This window comes from Wyeomyia smithii, chromosome 1, assembly GCF_029784165.1.
Source record: "Wyeomyia smithii strain HCP4-BCI-WySm-NY-G18 chromosome 1, ASM2978416v1, whole genome shotgun sequence".
In the NCBI taxonomy this organism is placed as follows: Eukaryota; Metazoa; Arthropoda; class Insecta; order Diptera; family Culicidae; genus Wyeomyia; species Wyeomyia smithii.
In genome coordinates, this window is record NC_073694.1 from 175,553,701 (window position 1) to 175,574,235 (window position 20,535).

The 20,535-nt window shown below is 36.3% G+C and overlaps 1 protein-coding gene across 6 annotated transcripts in view; it reads left to right on the forward strand.

Moving 5' to 3' along the window:
• Positions 1-5,406: 5,406 nt before the first annotated feature.
• Positions 5,407-20,535, forward strand: part of LOC129719167 (serine/threonine-protein phosphatase 2A 56 kDa regulatory subunit epsilon isoform) — a 99,615-nt gene continuing 84,486 nt past the window's right edge. For 2 of the 6 annotated variants that reach the window (XM_055670628.1, XM_055670618.1), the window contains exon 1: positions 5,438-5,924. The gene's annotated coding sequence lies outside the window, so the exon portion shown is untranslated. Of the gene's footprint in view, positions 5,931-5,988; positions 6,218-20,535 lie in introns of those variants that run through there. The other 4 variants (XM_055670622.1, XM_055670630.1, XM_055670620.1 and 1 more) reach the window with 4 other exon arrangements.

Below are 20,535 nucleotides of genomic sequence, written 5' to 3' on the forward strand. Positions count from 1 at the left end.
AATAATGAATCAATTTTGATAACCGGTTTCATTTCACTGGCAAACAGTATTATATTAGTATTACTTGGGAACTTGGTGTGACCAACCTACACCGAAAATGTTTCGGATTTCAAGAGTGTGTCAAAGTGTACATTTTTGCAACGCATAGAAAGCTTTAGGCAACCTAATTGTCTATCTAAAATACTTCGTTTAAAAAAATCTGAGATCACCGATATTTTCTAAAATCATTTTTTGTTTTTAAAATTGTATTTTTTTCAGAGTAGGATCTTTAACTCATTTTTTTATATTTTTGAAGGAAAATTCAGATAATTTTTACTAAGATATATTGATTCATAAGAAAAGTTCAAATACAGTTAGGTTTTCTTACGCGGGGGATACATCCCTCGTGAAAAAACCATGTTAATTCAGAAATCCGCTTGATAAACCGCTTTTATTAAAAAATTCGCGTAAAAAACCACAGTAATTTGAAAATCTGCATAGATAACCTTTTAGAGAAAATCCGCGTGAAAATAATCTGACCTTTTGAAATGTTAATCCAGATAAATTTTCAAACGCAAGTTTGCAAAGTTGCTTGGTTTTATAAAACCTTCACACCCACAATCTTCGATTGATTTCTGGTAGAGTGCTGCAAGCTCAAAGAAAATTACTACCAACAGGGAAAAAACCGCCAAAATCAACACCCATACTTAATAAATTCATACCTCGATGATTCCTTGGCGAATTTTAAAGCTTTAGCTACCAATGAACCCGAAATAAATTCTGATTTATTGACAACATATAAACCTAAGTGAAACAGAATGTCAGAAAAAGTTCTACGCGTTGCGAAAATGTACACTTTGGCACACACTCCGGAAATCCGAAACATTTCCAGTGACCCTTGGTCACGTCCAGTTCTCAAGTAATACTGGGAAACTAGGACAGTTTTCCAGTAAAATGAAACCTGTTTTGTCAGAATTGATTAATTTTCTGTGAAGTTTTGGCCATTAAAAAATTGACAGAATTTTGCCTGCATCAATTATTTCCCTTATTATACAACCTTCAAAATGAACTTCGGCTTGAAACTACTTGTAGAAAGCACTCCTGGCGGAAAGCCCGAAGACTTTCCAAAACAAACTGTTTAACTCGTCCAGTTGTTTGAATTTTCATTTGCAGTATCGTAAGATTTGTCATTCAAGGCCTTAACACAATCGATTCGTTGCGGCTGCGTTTGCGGCAATTTGACATTTAGCCCATACATTTACTGTCACATTGACGTCAACGCAACGCAAACGTATCCATTCTGTTTGAGCCATAACTGTCTCTGTTTTTAACAAACTTATATAGCAAAATTGCATTTGTCGAATAACGTTTGCGGTAAAAAAATTGACAAAAATTGCCGATTTTTCATGGGTTTTCCTTTAATCGCACTGACGAAACTACTCATGCGTCATCAATCATAGTAACCCATGAGTTAGCAAAAAAAATATTGACAGCTCTATCAGTCAAACTCTAACTGGTATGGCGAAAAAAGTGAAGTGTGCGCGTTCGAAGAATGGTACCCCGCCGCGTCAAAAACGGACATCGTGCGGCACTTTGTGGACGCCGGGTATGCCGGTTCTGGCATCTACAACATCTTGACACTATTGGACAACGATCAGAGCATCGAAAGAAAGCCCGGTTCCGGGCGGCCAACGACCCTGAGCCACAAGAAGCTTCAAAGGATGCTGAAGAGGAAGACCGAGGGAAAGGTGGCTAAATCGCTGCGTGCACTTGGCCGAGAGGTTGGTGCTTGCTCTAAAACAGTGAAAAAGCATCTGGAGAATATGGACATACATGCAGTGGCAGTCCCGTCCACTGGTCTCGGAGCGGCAGGCAATGACGCAGCGACAGCGGTTGAATAAGATGGTCAAGTCGATTTTCCCGGCAAATCGCGACGTGGCAGTGGTATTGGACGACTAGACCTATTGCACCCTGGATGGCAACGACTAGCAAGGTTCTTCGTATTTTACCTCCCCCACGAAGGAAGTGAGCACCGAGGTAAAGTTGATTTCACAGACCAAGTTCCCCAAGAAGGTGCGGCTGTGGCTAACAATCAGCGAAAAAGGGGTGTCAAAGTTGCTCTTTTTTCGCTCCGGGCTGGCCGTGAACGGAAAAATTTATAGTACGAAGTGCCTGACAGAAGTTGCGTCGTTCATCAAGAAATACCATAAGCGCGAAGACACAGTGTTCTGGCCAGATTTTACGTCGGCCAACTACTCGAAGCGATCGCTGGAGGAGATGGAGCGGCTGAATATCGATGTGGTACCGAAATCGGCGAATCCGCCCAATGTCCCCACCTGCTTCCCATCGAGAATTTCTGGGCAAACTTGAAGCGCAAGATCTATTCCAACAATTTTGTCACAAAAACGGAGGAGGAATTAATAAAAAAACGAAGGAAGAGCTTAACAACATGGCTACATGCATGTTTTCGTCCGCCATGGCGAATGTTCCGGTTAACTGCCGGAAGGCTGCACGCAAGGACGTAATATTTTTTGTGAGGAAGCTAACATGATAACCTTCCATGGGAAATTTATCCAACTCAATTATCTGTCATAGTTTTTTTTTCATCACCATCTGAAATTGTTTTTTTTTCATCACCGTCTGAAAAAAAATTTTTTAACGCAAACTTTATCTGTCAAATTATCGATACTTATCGATAATATCGATAAAAGCCCCGGAATTATCGATTGTTATCGATGTCCGTTTTGGGCGATATTTCCCATCACTAGTCTCAGAACGTACTGAATTATTTTTTCCTTCAGTCATGAGCACGACATCCGAAAAAAATTTCATCTCAAAATTTAAAAATTGTCAAGCTCCAACCATGACAAGCAACTTACTATATTATTAAAAATTATCAATCCTTGTTGAAGCGTAAAATTCGATTGATCTGATTAGTCAACGTTTATCTGCTAGAAAAAATGACTGACACGCAAGCAGCCGGGTTATCTTTCTTGTAAAAGTATTCTACTTCAACTCGCGGTCATGGCTTTGCACATAACCCTCCTGTTATTTTTTTTATAAAATTGCTGAAACTATCGATTTTTTTCATTCACACCAGAACTAGATGTCGTTGCGTGGCTAAGAGTATTAAAGCGGTTCATCGTCAGATGGAAATATTAAAACTTGATAGTAAAGAGCCAGAACAAAATTTCATTGCTTCCATTTGAGCCCTCAAAAATTCTAAACTTATCGGAAGTCAATTACTGGGGACTCCGCTTATCGTATTGCATTTTAAATTTGTATGAAGATTTCTAAGAGATAACTTGCTTTTTGCAACCTTGAACCACCTTAATGTGTATTGTGCGCATCTGATTTAAACCACACGGCTCTCGCCCCAATTTTGAGCCGTTGTCAAAATAAATACCACCAATAGATGCAATGGAGTTATATAGGAAAAACATGTGTTTTGATAGAAATAGATTGCGTTTAGTGAAAGTAAGTACCAGAGAGTTAGAATAAAATGTATAGAAGACATTTGATAGCTGTATTCTCGATCAATGAGCAAAATACTCGGAGAAATTTTGATTTTACTACCACTGAAAAAGCGCCATCTCTTGCTATGGGACATTTATTCAGGTGTCCTATTAAAATCCAATCTGTCTAACTTTTTGCCATTCAAAATCCGAGAAATATATGAAATTAAATGACAACAATTAAATTAAATCACAATACCCTGGGAGGGAGAAACGAATACTACACTCAAAAACGGAGAACATGCACATGCGTCGTTTTCTGATAGCGTGTAACTATTATCTTGCTGTAACGCATGCATGACTCAAACGAAGTTTTTAGTAACATCAGAAATACTGAATGTGCGAATTTTACAGACTAATTTTTCGAGTCTGTGTTTTTCAACTTGCCGTTGTATAAAAGTTTTTTCGGAATTTTGAGTTCGACCGTGATTGTAACCCAAGCCTAAAAACCAGAGAAGCGCAAGTTTAATAATCGAAGTACGCTAGCATGATTATTACTCAAAGCATATGAAATTTGATATTTTACGTAAAAACAAACCAAAATATTTTGTAAAACGACTATGAACACAAAAATTGTTTGCGATGAATATTTATTCGAGCAACGCGATACCTTTCAGTTATAACAATCCAGCTTTTCACGAGCGGTAATGGCGGACAGTGCACGCAGCCCTTTTTGACGTTTTCTGTAGGTCAGGGAATTTTCAATCGCAGTAACGGAGTTGAAAATATCACAACATCGTAACGTAGCGTAGCAACTCCAACAAACAATGGGCGTTTTGTTATTTTAATTTCGTCGTGCGCATGCGCAGATCATAATAAACAAAACTGTTCATTAAAGTTGCTATGCTACGTTGGAAAAATTTTATGTTTTTCACTCCGTTACTGCAATCGAAAACTACCCGACCTACAGAAAACGTCAAAATGGGCTGCGTGCACTGTTCACCATTACCGCTTGTGGAAAGCTGGATACTCATCGCAAAAAAATGCTCATTTTTTCCTTGGTTCAAATTGACAGTCAATGACAGCTCATTATGGTTCATTTTGACACTCACACAGTTTCGTATCCGTTTCTCCCTCCCAGGTAATACCTATCAAACCTTGCTGTACTGTTTGAGCTATTCTCAAATTGACTGTGAATATTAGACTGAGGGACGGCTTGTTATTAGATTTGGACAGGTGTAATTTCGTCCATCGTCGTTCTCCAGAGTTTGAAAAATCACTAGCGCTTCTATAGGGGAACAAAAAAAAAACTGTGTGCTTATCTGTTGATAGCACCGAGACCCACCTCGCACAGCAGAGTTCAACCGGGGAAGCAGCGCAGCAAGAACGATGATCCATTGATCTAAATGTCGGTCCTACCAAGAACTTGGATCTTGGAAAAAGATTGTGAGCCACGCACAGTGCGCTCCGCTATCCGGACAGTCAAGATGGGCAACAATTCTAATTGTAACGATAACTGCCGGCTTATGTACAAAAAAAAATCGGGAAAACGCAAAAATATAGACTCTAAATTCTTTGCTCAACCGTTCTTGGTCACAGTTTGCTTCGATCTTCAACACTGACGGTCAAATTTTTTTTGGGAGAACGTCAAATATTATACTGAATACAGATATATTTTTGGAAAATATACATTATTCAACGATTTTCAATTCAAATATACACATTACAGATTTTTGCAAAAAATTCAAATTTATACAGATTTTTCACAAAATCTCCAGAATTTATCCAGATTTTTATACAAATACACATTTCGTACCTGTATATATTCCAATGATAGGAAAGTGCGCTCTGTGCGCTCCCTCGGTTTTACCAGAGTTTTCACGCAACTGGCAACACTGAAACAATCGCTCGCTGATGTCTGATGATGGGAGGAACCGTTGTGTATGTTCTGACGAACATTTCATGCTATGTGCGCACGGGAACTTGCTTGGTGTGTGTGTGTTATGCAAAGAAAGAAGAGTGTGGCTGCATAGCGCAGAGCAGAAGCGATATCACGTCGGGCAATTGGAAGTGCCGAAAAAGTAGGTTTTTAAGAAAAAATTCTACCCAAAAAGTAGCAAAATTTGAAGAATTGCTACTGTATACGCGGTCAATACTGTCTCTGAGTGCGGTTAGGGACGAGCACGTCGGAAAAAGTGTCGGTGATTTTTCCTCTCGGAAAAGGAGAAGCAATCGGTGGAAAAGACAGCGACATTCAAAGACGGCGAAAAAATAGTTCTCTAACCGTGGAAGAAGCGACGGAGGTCGAAAGAAAAAAAAATCTACATGATTGCTAGATTATTTTTTTTATATTTGCTAGTCGGTAAAAGCACCGGTCGTTGAAATCTGATTGTGCGGAACGGCGGCGTTTCCCGGTCAGGTCGGGTAGTGTTCATACGGAAATCCACTGGATTGAGTGGTTGAAATATCCATTGGCGAGTGACGGTAGCGGTAAGGGTCTGTTTTAAGTGAAGTGGTTTGGGCGATGAAGGCTGCCTTTTCGAATGATGGTTTTGTATGGTTTGGCTCAATTGGGTTTTGCATGAAAAATAATTTTCAGAAGTGATAAGAGGTTTTCGTAGTTTGCTATCGGTAATCAATAATCGTTACCATAAGATAGATGGAATCTACTAGGGATTGTGGAATGGAATGTCATCGGATTGTTCGGAAGAATTTGGTATGATGGAATGGACGTGACTGCAGTTGGCACAGAAAAGGAATACTTGTTTCAAAAAGCTTAATAGGTAATTAGTTTCGGCCAACTATATTTTCTAATTTTCTCTTTTCGGGTAAAAAAAGATCAAATGACAGGCTACATGGCAAAAAGTTACAGAGGCTATTCGCTAAAGAGCCAACAAGGCGCTTACGGTATCTGCCAAAACCAAGTCAAAACGGCGTGATTACATTGCTGTTATGTGAGACACTCGTGTCGTGTTGGTTCAAAATGAGCGACGATGAGCGCCTTGTCGGCTCTGTAGTGTAGAGTCTCGGTGCAAAAACCATGTAATGTGTGGAGAGATTTCGATTGTTTTACTACTACAGGTGCAAAATAGCTGAGTTACTCGGTAACGAGACTTGAATTCCTACAGTAATGGAATGAAATAAAACTCATCGCAGTTGTCAAAAACGGTTAATTCACTTCTACTCTGATCATTGGTGGAATGTTTACATTTTATCCGCAGTGACTAATGATGATAGAACCTACATGAAAAAATAATGCTGATTGTGACTACATATCTGTAAAATTAAAGCCAATACATAAACCCCCGCTAGCTTTTGAAACAAATTATTACGGATATTCACGTAGCGTTCGTACACAAATAACCAGCTTTTGACGTGGGACTACGTCTTTGTTTTCTATACTAGGGTACATTCTGTAAAATTGGAAATGAAACCGGCAAATGTTCCGTCAGATTTTGAACGATAATAACAGTATAACCACATGATGGATGACAATTGTTGGATAGATAAAATGTTGGACAATATTGTAATACGCTAGTTATCAACACCGATCAAAAATTTCAAGAACAAATTTACGTGAACAACCAACCATTTACTGTGACATTCTCTATATTAGTATAAAAATGACAGTTTCCCTGTCCCAACAGGTCAATTGATGTTCACTTGAAATAAACTTAGACCAATTTGATGTCTCGAATGTAAAGATTTTATAGAAAAGTTAGAAACAGCCCTTTACCTCAAACAATTCAATCTGCTGTTAGAACCTAATAAAAACCACGAAGGTTGTATGTAAAGCCACGACGTAGAACTACATAAGGTTGTTTGTTACATTACTTGTATTGTTAATATGTTAAAAAGTTTGTGCAAAAGAGGAGTTGAAGTGCTACCGAAATTTGATTTGCACATAAAATACGACATCACTGAACAACAATAAAACAAACACTATACATGGTAAATAAATTTCAACAATCAGAATGCATGTAGATTAAAATAATATTTTACTTATAATTCTAACGCAAAACAAGAAATTATTAAATCTTCAAAATTTTATTTGTTGTTTTTATAAGGACAATTGTTGTTCAATGTCGGATGTAATGTTTATTGTATCTCTGTGCTACCCCGACAATTTAAATAGTACGATCTTTCGAATAATCCAATTACAAGTCTCTGCATTAGAGCGGATGCATAGAGCATTTGAAATTGAACAAAATTGTTAATTTTCCGTTTTTAGGGTTTTCATTTTACATCCCTATGTAGCTGAACTTCCTGAAACAGACGTAGTTCTAGTTCATTAAGCAGACAATGTGTGCAGTAGGGAAAGGGAAAAATAAACGAACTGGAAATATGATACAGATTTGGAAAAATATTCCGCATCCCGACGGAACCAAAACACCATGCCGGAGACAGGGAGATTGCGGGTTTGTGTCCCGTCGGGATGCAGAATATTTTTCCAAATCTGTATCATATTTCCAGTTCGCTTATTTTTCGCTTTCCCTACTGCACACATTGTCTGCTTAATGAATTTGAATGTTAATGGGTAAAAGCCGTTGTTGAAAATAGAAATTTAATCCGAAAAAATACGTAGTTCTACGTCAAACAAAAGTTTCTGGCCAAAAAAAGTTCCAATACAATTTTCGTGCCGAATTTGTTGCAATTTTTTTCCTCTTTAGCAACTTTTTCGGCCAATATTTAACATAAAATTATTTACTAAATTCAAATATACCTTTATTTGCTACTCGAAACACAAATTTTCAAAATAGGTAGAGCAGGGTTTAATCCAACTAAACTTGCAAATTTTAAAAAGCTCATTGACCATTTGCCTTGCGTGTTTGTGAAATTTGTTGAATAATATTCTGATATATGCCGTACCATCCAATTAGAAAAAATGGCAAGAAAGTGACTTGAATTTAATTAAGGAAGCATAGAAAAAAATAAAATCATTTGCTTACTCACTTGCACCTTGTCGAAAGCATGAAAATGTAATTCGCCCAATTCCCAGCTCCAACAATTTATACACATTCTCTTCTGCTTCTCCTCTTGCGCAGCAAAGTGAAGTGGTTCACGGTGAGTGCCACTGTCTACAATTCTAGCTGTCAACAAAGCGCCACTCAGGTGAGGACACAGAATTTGTCATACTGTAACCACAACGGGATCCCAACAATAACAACAACAACAACAACAGTGCTGTATGTTGTGGTAGCGAGCAACAACTCGGGAAAGTGTAGTAGAACAAAATTACGCAAATTTCTGTACACACAGTAAAGGCCAGAGAATGAGAGCGGTGCCGTATAGATTCGTGAACACTCGCGGTGAAGCCTACTGGATCGGTTTCTGGCTGGCCTAAAGAAACAAGAAAAAATACGGGTGGGAGCAGCGAGCTTTGAACTTAGACGACCGTCACGACGTTGATTGTGATGTGAATGCATAGCATATATAATGCTGCGTGCTCCGCCATTTTGATTTTTATTTACATCTATGTATCTACGAAATGAATTGTTTTGTACCGGCTTTCGGCGGACAATTAATTTCTTTGGGAAAGCGGTCTGATGGAACCGTGTGGATATTTTGGCCGCCGCCGACCGGTGATGGGTACGTTAAAGTTGAACCTATCTCGTTCAGCACTGCTTTTTTCTGGGTGATCTTCAGTGGGGCACTCAGCGCCAGTCTGGAGAACTTAGCGGAACATATTGAACGAAAATGAACTAAAGGTGCGATTTGAGCATGTAGGATGCAGGGTTCACAAAACCGGTTGTTTTGGTATTTTTATTGTTTACTTGAGAATTTGAGTTTTTGATTTGACACAGGTTCATTCAGATAATACGTAAACATTTTCATTGTGATATATCCCAGACTCACAAACGTAAAATATTTTTGAACCCCATTCAGTGCGCTTCCGCGAGATATGTATAATTCTGTGGAAATTGCAGAATGCGTAAAAATTTTAAAAATAGCGGTAAATTTTTTTTTCAGGTTTTATCAAACTTCAATACTTTTTCCAAAATTTACCGTAATTTATTCTTAAATGAGTTCACTTCGAGTAAATTTAATTTGTTTTATTCTGGAAATTGTTTGATCAAATTTGGTTGAGTTTTAACTAAGTTTGAATTTTTTTCGGAAATATGTAAAATTGCACCATTAATGGTATGGAATTATCATTGTTGCAAAATATTTTATGAGGTTTTTTGACAGGTGCGTGAATTTTGCAAAAATTGTATTTTCAAAGGACACGTTAATATTACCGTGTGTTGTAAGTTCAGTATCTTCTGATTAGTATTCTTAATCACGATTTTTCGGGTGAAGTTTCATCCCACTGATCAATTTCACCCCATTCCGCGGTACTTTAATTTGTAACTTATAGTTATAACTGATAATATTCGACGTCCTTTTCACGAGGAAATAAGATTCCTTAAAAAAGTTTTAGCCAAATGACTGTTTCCTTAGTTTTGTACAATATTAAATTCATGGAATCATAGTAATAATAAGTCTTATTTAAGTTTAAGGGAAAATTCAGCTCTTAGTGTTATTTTAGAATTCTTTGAGGTTGAATTATTTTTCAAAGTTGTACGAGATTTTGGAGCATGCGTGCTCTGAGTACTCTTCAATTTCAGAACAAATGTTTGTCTCTTTCGAGCTACTAAAGTTTGCGTTATATAGGTGCTCTCCAAATACAGAGTAAATAGTTTCAGATTTCTCCCGATAGTCTTGAAATTTAGGTTCACATATTTTTTTGTAAAACACGGATCGTTTCGAATTTTGTAAGAGTTCTTCTTTGGCTAGAGAAATAATCAAAATTTTCAGTAAATTAATCAAGTCTTAAGCAGGTATTACACGAAGCAAATATTAGCTATTTTTGGTACGGATTTTTTTTTTGTGCAAATAAAAATCGTACCAAAAATAGCAAATATTTGCTTCGTCTAATACCTGCTTTACGCGAGCTCTGACAGCATTTTGGGAAAATATTTTTTTCGAGGAACGTTTTACCCCAAATGGCATATCTTCCAATCCAGCTCTACATAACGCGAAGAGTATGAAGACCCTGAAAATTGCCAACTTTTAAAAGGAAAATGCATTTTATTAAAAGGAAAATGCATTTATTTCTTCATGGTACCTCTTTGCGACAGTTTTGAAGTTATATTAGTGTAGACTAATTACACAAATTTTCAGAAAAATCCATTAAATCTAGCAGCAGCTATTGAACTTTTTGTGATTTGGACGTTTTTAAACATATTATGTTCAAAGGCCATCAGACAGACGTTGAAACGGCTCTTAAGCTTGGAATCGCTTGAGAAAATTTCTTAAGGTCAGAAAATGATATCAAAGAATTGGTGTTTTCAAAGACCAGAAGCAAGAAAAATAATTTTAAATTTGATTCAAATTAGGGTAGGGAACATATTCTAAACAGCTTTAGAAACTGCCTGTGTATTCAGACGAAATACTCGAAATATGTTAGGTGAAATTCAAACAGTAGTATATCAATCTGTTATTTATTGTTTTTCTCTGTCAGAATTTGTTTCCCGATTGTAAAACTAAATTAGCAAACTTTAACAATAATCAATTAAAGTTACCAATCGAGGGACATTATTCCAATCACCCCGAACCTATTTTAAGCAGTTTCCATCTGTTTTGCAGGCGTTTTTTTTTTGCAGCACCCGAAGTGGCTCCTGAATGGCTGCAATATAGGTCAATTTGTTTAAAATAATGTTTGTTCAAAGATTTCAATGTGATTAACGGTATTCTTATATTCGTAAGACAGCTAGACAATCAAAGTTTTCGTTTCCATCATTGAAATTGTCGATATTGATCAAAATGCAGGAGTTTGAGGCCTGTTTTCTGCGACGGAATAAAATAGGCGCTACTGCTTCAGCCGTTCCTTACCCTATATCTTAATTTGCTTAAATAATTTGTAAATAAAAACATAAAAATTATAAAGGCCATAACGAAAAATAATTGCTAAACATACAAGTAGAAACCTAAAACGTGAGGATAATATCATATCATTTCTACAAAATACTAAATTATTCCCCTCCAAGTAACAAAATTAGTTATATCTAAGCTTTTTAGTGCTGGATACGACCAAAACATAAAACCCTCAATGCCGACCACGCGGCTAAAATAACCTACTAACAACAGCTATAAACATGTATCATGGCTAGTTGACTCAGATTTATTGCAGTCATCATTACTTCATATGTGTTTCATCATAGGACCAGATGTTTTCAATAAGCTGATTTGATTGCCACAGAAGTGCCTCGGAATTTTAATTTAGAAATATTCTCCAAATTAAATGTGAAGCAATAAATTTTCTTATGACTCTATTTCTCAATGACAACGTTATAATCTGACAGTGTCGAAAACAAAATTGTGTGAGTTTTCTTTCTATATTGATGATTGTTATTGCCGTTTAAATAATTTTTGTGTTTGTAAAAACACACACCGCAAAAATTTATGGTGAAAACGGCCATAAATTTTATCGGAATTGCTGCGCTCCGCCGAAATTCTGTAGGAAATGAATCAGACGACCCGTGGATTTTGAATCTGCTTGTTCAACTACAAGTTCAAAAAATCAAAGTTTGGGGAAGTAGTTACAATCATGTCCGCGCAATCACGCAAGTCATTCTCTATGTTACTATTTAAAAGTAAAACTAAAAACCAACCAAATATAAACATAAATTTGCTTTTGAAATATATCTTCTGCCTGGCGTCCCCGTGTGCAATGCACAGGTTGCACCTATGGAAGAGTCGCTCCTGAAATGAATACTTAACTAAAATTGAATTCCTCAGGACTTAATAAATGCCACGATTTATAATATTCTATGAAATGTATGCCTTCATCTTTCATTCAAATTTCAAAACTACTCTGTGGTATCGGTAATATCGTAAAAGAAAACGCTGAATAAAAATTGAATTTCATAATTTTGCATTTTCCCCTTTCGAGACGACATGTTGTTTTTGAATAAAACCTCGAGTGCGTCTACAATCCTTCATCAAAACTGATTCTCTTAATTTGATCAGCACATAGCATATCATAAACTAAACAAGCCAATCATGGCAATCGTTTTCAAGTAGCAATGAAATTGTTGCCTAAAATCCGTATAGAAGTTTTAAAACAAATAATAAAATTTTTATAGCTTAAAATGATAAGAAAATGATTTCAAAAAATTGTCGTTTCCGAAGCTCAGAAGCAGTCAAAAAGATTTTGAATTAACATAATTTATGAAAAAAATCTGAAGCGTGAAAAAGCAGAAATTGACTCTGCAAAATGCTGTATATCTTAACCAGGAAAGCACAAACATAAAATCGGTGTAGTTGAACAGTTTAGATGAACCAGTAAACATTTTTTAAAAGTCTGAAAAGACAAAAAATAATCCGGAGGATTCAAACTGTTCAGACCAGCATCGCACTGGGGTTCCGAAATGAAAAAAGCTAGTAAAAAGTCATTTTCTCGTAAAAGTCACATTTTAGAGCAATACTGTCTTCGGGAAAGTTTTAGAGTAAAAAGACCCTTCTTTAAACATGAACAGATCCATGATAAATCCCCCTACAAGTGATATAAAAAAATATTTTCTCTAAAAATCAATATTTTTGATCTCCGTCTTTGGAAGAGTTTTCCAAAATAACATAAAAAAACTTTGCTGAAGACACTAGGTACCTAGAGCGGGGGCCTAGTGTGGTTGGTAACGTCTCCGCCAACCACGCTCGACGCCTGGGTTCGAATCCCACCGCCGACATAGGTGTCGATGGTTGTGAGGTGGCGTGATCCACTCACAACTGGTCTAGATTCAATCCTAGCCGACACCGGGAGATTTTCTGAGGCGAAAAATCTCTGGGATCACGCCTTCCATCGCATGAGGAAGTAAAGCCGTTGGCGCCGGTCCGTTAATAAACGGGTCGTGAGTTAGGGTCCTGGGTGTGGAGTCGCCTCCCTGGGCGTCGGTGATTGGCCACAACAGTGGCGGAACTAGACCGACGGAAAATAAGCGAGAATAAAAAAAAAAAAACTAGGTACCTACTTCTCAATCTTACCGAGCTATCTGATTACGTTCAATTATGTTAAAAAGAAAGGTTTTTGCTGTTAAAAATCATAATTTTACCACTATACCTTAGATGTTCTCATTGAACTTTTAAAACAGCATCAGACCTTTATTTTTATACTGTACTGCAGACTTTATTTCATGATAGTTAGGTTTCTATCAATTTTTCTTGCAAAAAATAACTTTTGACAAGTAATTCTCGATTTTCTACCGTTCTCCATCACATCCCACGGCAATATTAGCACCAATTGAATTGTCCAAGTGCTCTGCACACACAGCAGTTAAAATTTCTTGCACAAACTTGTAGAAACATCATGGAACAAAACAATTTTAATGTAAGCTCAATTATGTCATGTTGATCAATGGCGGATCTATGTTGAAAAAAAAAACTACTTTTGATGCATCTTTTGATGTGTTATCGATGCCTGTAAGCACATGGTTTTTGAAAATTCAATAACCTTATAATTTAGCTAACTATTTTTGTTGCCTACTAGAGATAAATTACATGAGCGGTGCACCTCTTCGGGAACATTTGAACTAAAATTTGAATTTTCTGTTCATGTCTGAAGAAGGATCTTTTTTTATTCTAAAACTTTCCCAAAGACAGTACTGCTCAAAAATGTAACGTTCACGAGAAAACGACCACCTTTTTTAATTTCTGGACCACTGTGCATTGTGCCTCGAGACCAGCTCGTAGACTTATTTGATGCAATTCTGACAAATTAAACATTCAAATAATCCGGGATTACATTAGTTATCATACATTCAGGCAAAAATTACGTAACGCTGCAGAAGGATTTCCTTGATAAAAATGCTCGTTTTTGGAGAATCTCTCCAGCGATTTTTCGTTACGTAACGTTTAACTCACCACCCCCTCTCCCCTGTGTAACAAATCGTAACGCTCAAGGATACCCCCCCTTTTCCCTATGAGCGTTACGTAATTTATGGATGTCGCCTTACTTGCTTCACTAGCTCTATCGAATTTGTTATACTATTGCCATGCGTTACTGGGTGCTTACGCATTTCATTCACCAACCATGCTGCCATTTTCTCCGTTGGTGTACAGATATTCGAGGAGATGGGACGCATGGCAACTGGATTCTTATGAATTTTTGGTAGGCAGTATAACGACGCTACCTTTGGATTCGGAATAAGGAGTTTCCTCTCGAGTGTGTCTTAACTAGGGTGTCCCAAAAAAAATCGATGTTGAAAAAGTCAAGGTGCTCAGCCCTAAATTGAAAGATAATGTTATTTATAGCATTTTTGTAGAACATTTCGACTTTCTAAAAGGTTGTTTTCAGGTTTCCCAAACGTGATTTATGAAAAAATGACTTTTTTAAGCTACAAACCGACTTTTTTGCACTTTTTTCAATTCTGTTCGATTCCTACATTTTTTCGTAAATTTTTTTATTTTTGTGGGATTGTTTTTGAATATTTTGCCTGGTTTGGTTCATCATTGTATTCAGTTTTTTGACTCCCAGAGCCCATTAAACATCACAAAAAAAATTAATTTTTCTAATAATTTTTAGATAAAACCCTTCAAAACAAAAATAATAAAAACTTTGAGCAAGAACTGCAATTTTCATTGCAAAGCGGGATTTGCGACAAAAATTACGGCAAAATAAAACACTGTGCAATGGAGATATTGAGCGTTAGTGGCATTTTTGACATGTAAAAACGCCGATATCTCAGCCCCCGATAAGATATCAAGGATCTTTTTTCATGTAAATTTTCGTCTTGAATTCCGCTTTGCAGTAAAAATTTCAGTTCTTGATCAAAAAAAAATTGTTATATGTGTTTTGAAGGCTTTTATCTGAAAATTATATGAAAAATTCACTTTTTTGTGATGTTCAGTGGGCTCTGTGAGTCAAATAATTGAATGCGATGCTGAACCAAACCATGCAAAATATTCAAAAACAACCCCACAAAAATAAAAAAAATATATGGAAAAATGTTGGAATCGAACAGATTTGAAAAAAGTGCAAAAGAGTGGTTTTGTAGCTTGAAAAAGTCATTTTTTTCATAAATCACGTTTGGGCAACCTGAAAACGACCTTTTAGAAAGTGGAAATGTTCTACAAAAATGCTATAAATAACATTATCTTTCAATTCAGGGCTGAGCACCTTGACTTTTTTAACATCGATTTTTTGACGTGGGACACGTCTTTGTTTACTATACTGGGATGCATTCTGTAAAATTGGAAATGAAACGGGCAAATGTTGCGTCAGATTTCAAACGCTAATAACAGCATAACCACATGATGGATAACAATAACCAATATGTTGTTGGATAGATAAAATGTATAACAATTTTGTAATGTGTTAATTATCACTCTAATTTCATTGCTAAGCGGTAAAATTGATAATAATTTCAATAACAAATTTACGCGAATAATGAACCAATTACATGCGAGCATTCCTAGCACAGACGACGTGAATGGACACCATCCGTTCCCTGTGATATTCCCTGTATCAATTTCGAAATAAAAATTGACAGAGTCTCCCCGTCCCAATAGGTCAATTTATTTTTGCTTCCATGAGCTTAGACTAATATGATGTCTCGAAGGTAAAAGTTTTCCTAAAAGTTTGAAACAATACCCATCCTTGAACAATCTCTAAACCTGCGTGTTAGGTACTGTAGAACCTAATAAAAACTGATGTTTTGAAAGAAAACATGTCAGTAAAAGCAACAGTACCAGTGGAGTATAGATCCGCAGGTCTCTCGTCGTCTATGATTGCAGTGGTACTCTTCTATTCGTACTGCAGCAGTACTATTCGTATTGCAGTGGTACACTTTTGTTCGTACATTTCTATTCGTATGCAATTGAGGAAAAACTACAATGCTGCTGTTGATGGTGATTGAAAGTTTATTTCATAAATATGATTGCCATAAATTACTCAACAAGAATTGTAAATTTTTGCAACGGATATTTATTTAATTTTATCTTCGCTATTAACTAAATAATCGTGACCGGATAGTATCGAAAGAGTAAATTCCTAAATATATACATTTATAGAAGAGTAAGAACCTGCGAATGCTTTTGATTTTTTAGTTGATTTAGTAAGATTCGTACAGAATCTCTTTTTACATTTCAAAATTGTTAGATGATATATTATTATTCTAAGCTTAACCATAATAAACGTATATTTCCTGTCTTCGTAATACAGCGTAGATGCAGGCAAATGAAACAATTGTCAAACAAAAAATAAAAATGTAATTGTGGATTTCTACGATTTTTTGCTGGAACTTGTTAGGAATTTTGTTCAAAATATTTTCTTATGTTTTCCAATTGATGAACCTTTTTAAGGGCTTCCATATTATTTTGAAAGTAAGATCCATACTATAGATTTGATTTAGTTAGAGTTCAATAAGACAAAACCATTTATTATGATAACGTAAGCATTATTGGATTTGGTTTTTGAGGATATAGAGATAATTCTGACTTTGACGCATTATGAGAAATTCTTGGTGCTTCTTCAACAAGCACGATATGCTTGTGCCTTGTTAAATACATATTTTTTTGTACAAAAAAAAAATACTAAAGGCATAATATCGCCAAATATAAATGATCTTTCTTCGAGTGTTGTTGAATATATTCCAAAAATTGATTTCCAGGGGAGGCTGAAAATAAACACATTGATTCTGTCTGCAGACTCTGTATATTTTGTAACAAAAAATCCCCTAATTACAGTGTTTAGTCCCACGTCACCATTTCAAACAACCCTAGGGCTGTATACCTTGTAGTATTTTGGGACAGCCTAGTCTTCATCCATCAAGCGGCCGATCTTCTGACGTACGCTATTGGCTTCCTCTATCATCACGTTAAGCGGATCCTTCGGTTTACCATATTTAAATATACACTCTTGGTACGGACCGGCTTTTATCATTTCGAGTACGCGCGTATCGTAATCCTCTTTGTCCATTAGAACCACCGCGTTTGTCGGCACGAGAATACACTACATTACGTTCTTTTAGTTTCTGGACGGTGTCCCAATTATCGGGTAACGCACATATAGGATTTTTTTGCGTTTATCATTGCCCGGGAGATACACCCTGCAACATCGTGACGAATTGCAGATTTGGATGAAAAATGATGATGAAAAAATGTTCACTATTTCAGCTAGCGGCGCACACCTCGGAGTTATTGCTTAAGTTCAAACCCTTGTTCAGTAGTTCTAACTCTGTGCGAGTGAATTGGGTGGACGATTCGTACAACACAAAATTTTCTATGTTTTTCGGGGATCGTTTTTCTGATTTTTGTGCACGCGCGAGTGAACGTAATTTTTTATAATGTCTTTGCTTAATCTGTTTCACCCGTTTTGAAATAATGCAATGAACATTAAATAGCACCTTTTGCCAACACTCATCTTCTCTCTCTGCACATCTACGCGCGACACATTTTGCTGCAGAGTGGTAATTTCCCCCTTTAAGAAGTCGTAGGTGCAAAGCGTATAATTTTTCCTCGACAACAGACACTTCCCTATGTTTAATTTTAATATCTTCAGCCAACCAAATTTTCCTAGCTTTATCTGTTGATTTTTTGCACGACTCACTATTTTTGGACGGTTTAATGTGGATAAATTTTGGTGTTAAACATTCTCTTCTGCACTGTTTGAGAAACTGGATGCAGCAGCAACAATCTTTTCTTTGTTACTAGTCGGCCATATAGGCGAAGATTAGTTATCATCTGAAAAAAGTTATTAATGCACCTTTTTAATGAAATTTTGTATTTGTGCTCGACTAAAAGACACAAGACTTTTCCTTAGATATTTGGATCATTTTTACTTAGGTGATATATTGTAACTAAGGGCGTTTCAGGACTAAAGTAGGTCAAATCATGAAGCTGAAAACAGGGTGCTGAAATCCTGAAAAAAAAAAAAACTGGAGAATCAGGGAATGTCAGGGACTATAAGTTTCGATCACGGAAATCAGGGGAAACTGAAAAAGAATCAGGAATTTTTTTTAACGAGACACGATTCATTTTTGAGCGGCTTTTCAGCGTTAAAATGGATTTTTTCAGCATGAAAATCTAATACGCGACTTCACTAGTTGGTATCGCATCCAGTTGAATATTTTTTTCATTGGGATATCTGAGTTCCATTCATATACGTCTGGATCTGAATGCTCAAAATGCTGTTAGGGATATAATGGTATATTTCAGGGAATACCAGGGAAAGAGAATATATTTTTGAAAAAATTTTCGTCACCCCGTGGAAAATTGTCAAACGACTCCTAAACGACCATGTATGGATCCGCTTGAAAGAGTTTTGTTAGAAAAACGTTTTTTTCTCCAGAGTACCCACTTTGATTTGTTTAGAAGATTTTAGGCAACAAAATTGTTCAACTAAAAACTTATTTTGAACAAAATTTATGACAGATTTTTTAGATACCATGGAACTGGGTAAAATTGATCAATTTTTATGATACTTTCCAATTCACTAGCTTCATGTACATTTTTCCCGAAATAGTATATATTGAAAACAAGTTCACTAAGGTCGCTTTTTACGTGGCTTTTTTACGCGGATTCCGGAATTTACGCGGTTTTTCTTACGCGGATTTCGGAATTTACGCATTTTTTTACGCGGCACGTATCCCCCGCGTAAAAAGCGACTTTAGTGTTCTGATATGTATTCTAGAAAACCTCTATGGCTATTGGTGAAATTTCATGAAATGAATTCGGGAATTCTATACGGTACTATTAGATGAATCGGGGTGAAATTGATCATCTTTGAAATCCATACATTCTGGTTTTGGTGTCCCATAAGACCCTATTCAATTGCAATCGGATTTTTGGTTTAGAGGTTATGTATCAAAATGTAAAAATCATGAAACATCATTATCTCGAAAACTACACAACCGATTTGAACAAAATTGGTTTTAAATGAACGGGCTACCTGAAATACCCTTAATTTTTGAGTTTTATAAAGATTGAACTCGTGGTTCAAAAGTTATGAAAAGAAACGTGTTCTGAAGACTGTTTAATCTCACTCATGTTTCTCAGAGATGGCTGGACCGATTTTCATAAAATCAGTGTCAATGGAAGGTCTAGTTGCCCCATAAGACCCTATTGATTTGATTTGCAATCGGACAATAACTTTGCCTGTTATGTTTAAAAATGTGAAATCCAGCAATTGAAAGGAACATATTCCGAAGACTACTTGAACTCACTCACTTTTCTCACAGATGGCTGACCCGATTTCCACAAAATTAGTGTCAACTAATAAGTCTAGCTGCCTCGTAACACCCTATACAATTTTACTGTAATCGGACAGTAACTTCGTCTGTAAAGTACCAAAATGTGAAAATCACAAAACTTCATTATCTCAGAAACTACACAACCGATTTGATCAATATTATTATCAGATGAGCGGGCTAGTTAAGGGTTACCTGGTGAATTATAATTGAACACGTGGTTTCGAATTTTGGCTGCTCTATACGTTCCCATTTCATTTGATTATAATAGAACTTAAGCAACCGTTATGTATTAAATTATTTATAAAACAACGAAAATCTATTATCTCAAAGATTACATCACTTATTTGAACAGAACTAGTGTCATACGAACGAGTCATCTCTCAAACTTACAAATAACAAACTTCATAACAATTTTATTTACAATTTATTATATAATTTATTAACAATTTGATATGTGACTCAAAAGTTCTGGAAAAAGAAAAAAAAAGAATACTAAAAACATTCACCTGCCAAATTTGGTTCCATTTAGTTGGTTAGCTCTCGAGCTGAGCAGAAATTTGTGTTTCATTTGTATGGAACTTCTCCCTTCCAGAAAAGGGAGGGGTGTGGAACCATTATGGACATATTTCTTACCCCTAGAAACATTCACGTGCTAAATTTGGTTCATTTACTCGGTTAGTGCTCGAGATGTGCAGAAATTCGTGTTTCACTTATATGGAACCCCTCCCTTCCAGAAAAGGAAGGGCGTCAAACTATTATGGACATATTTGTTACCCTTTAAAACATCCACATGCCAAATTCGGTTTCATTTGCGTGGTTTGTTCTTGAGTTGTGCAAAAATTTATGTTAAATTTTTATGGGACCCCTTCCTTCCA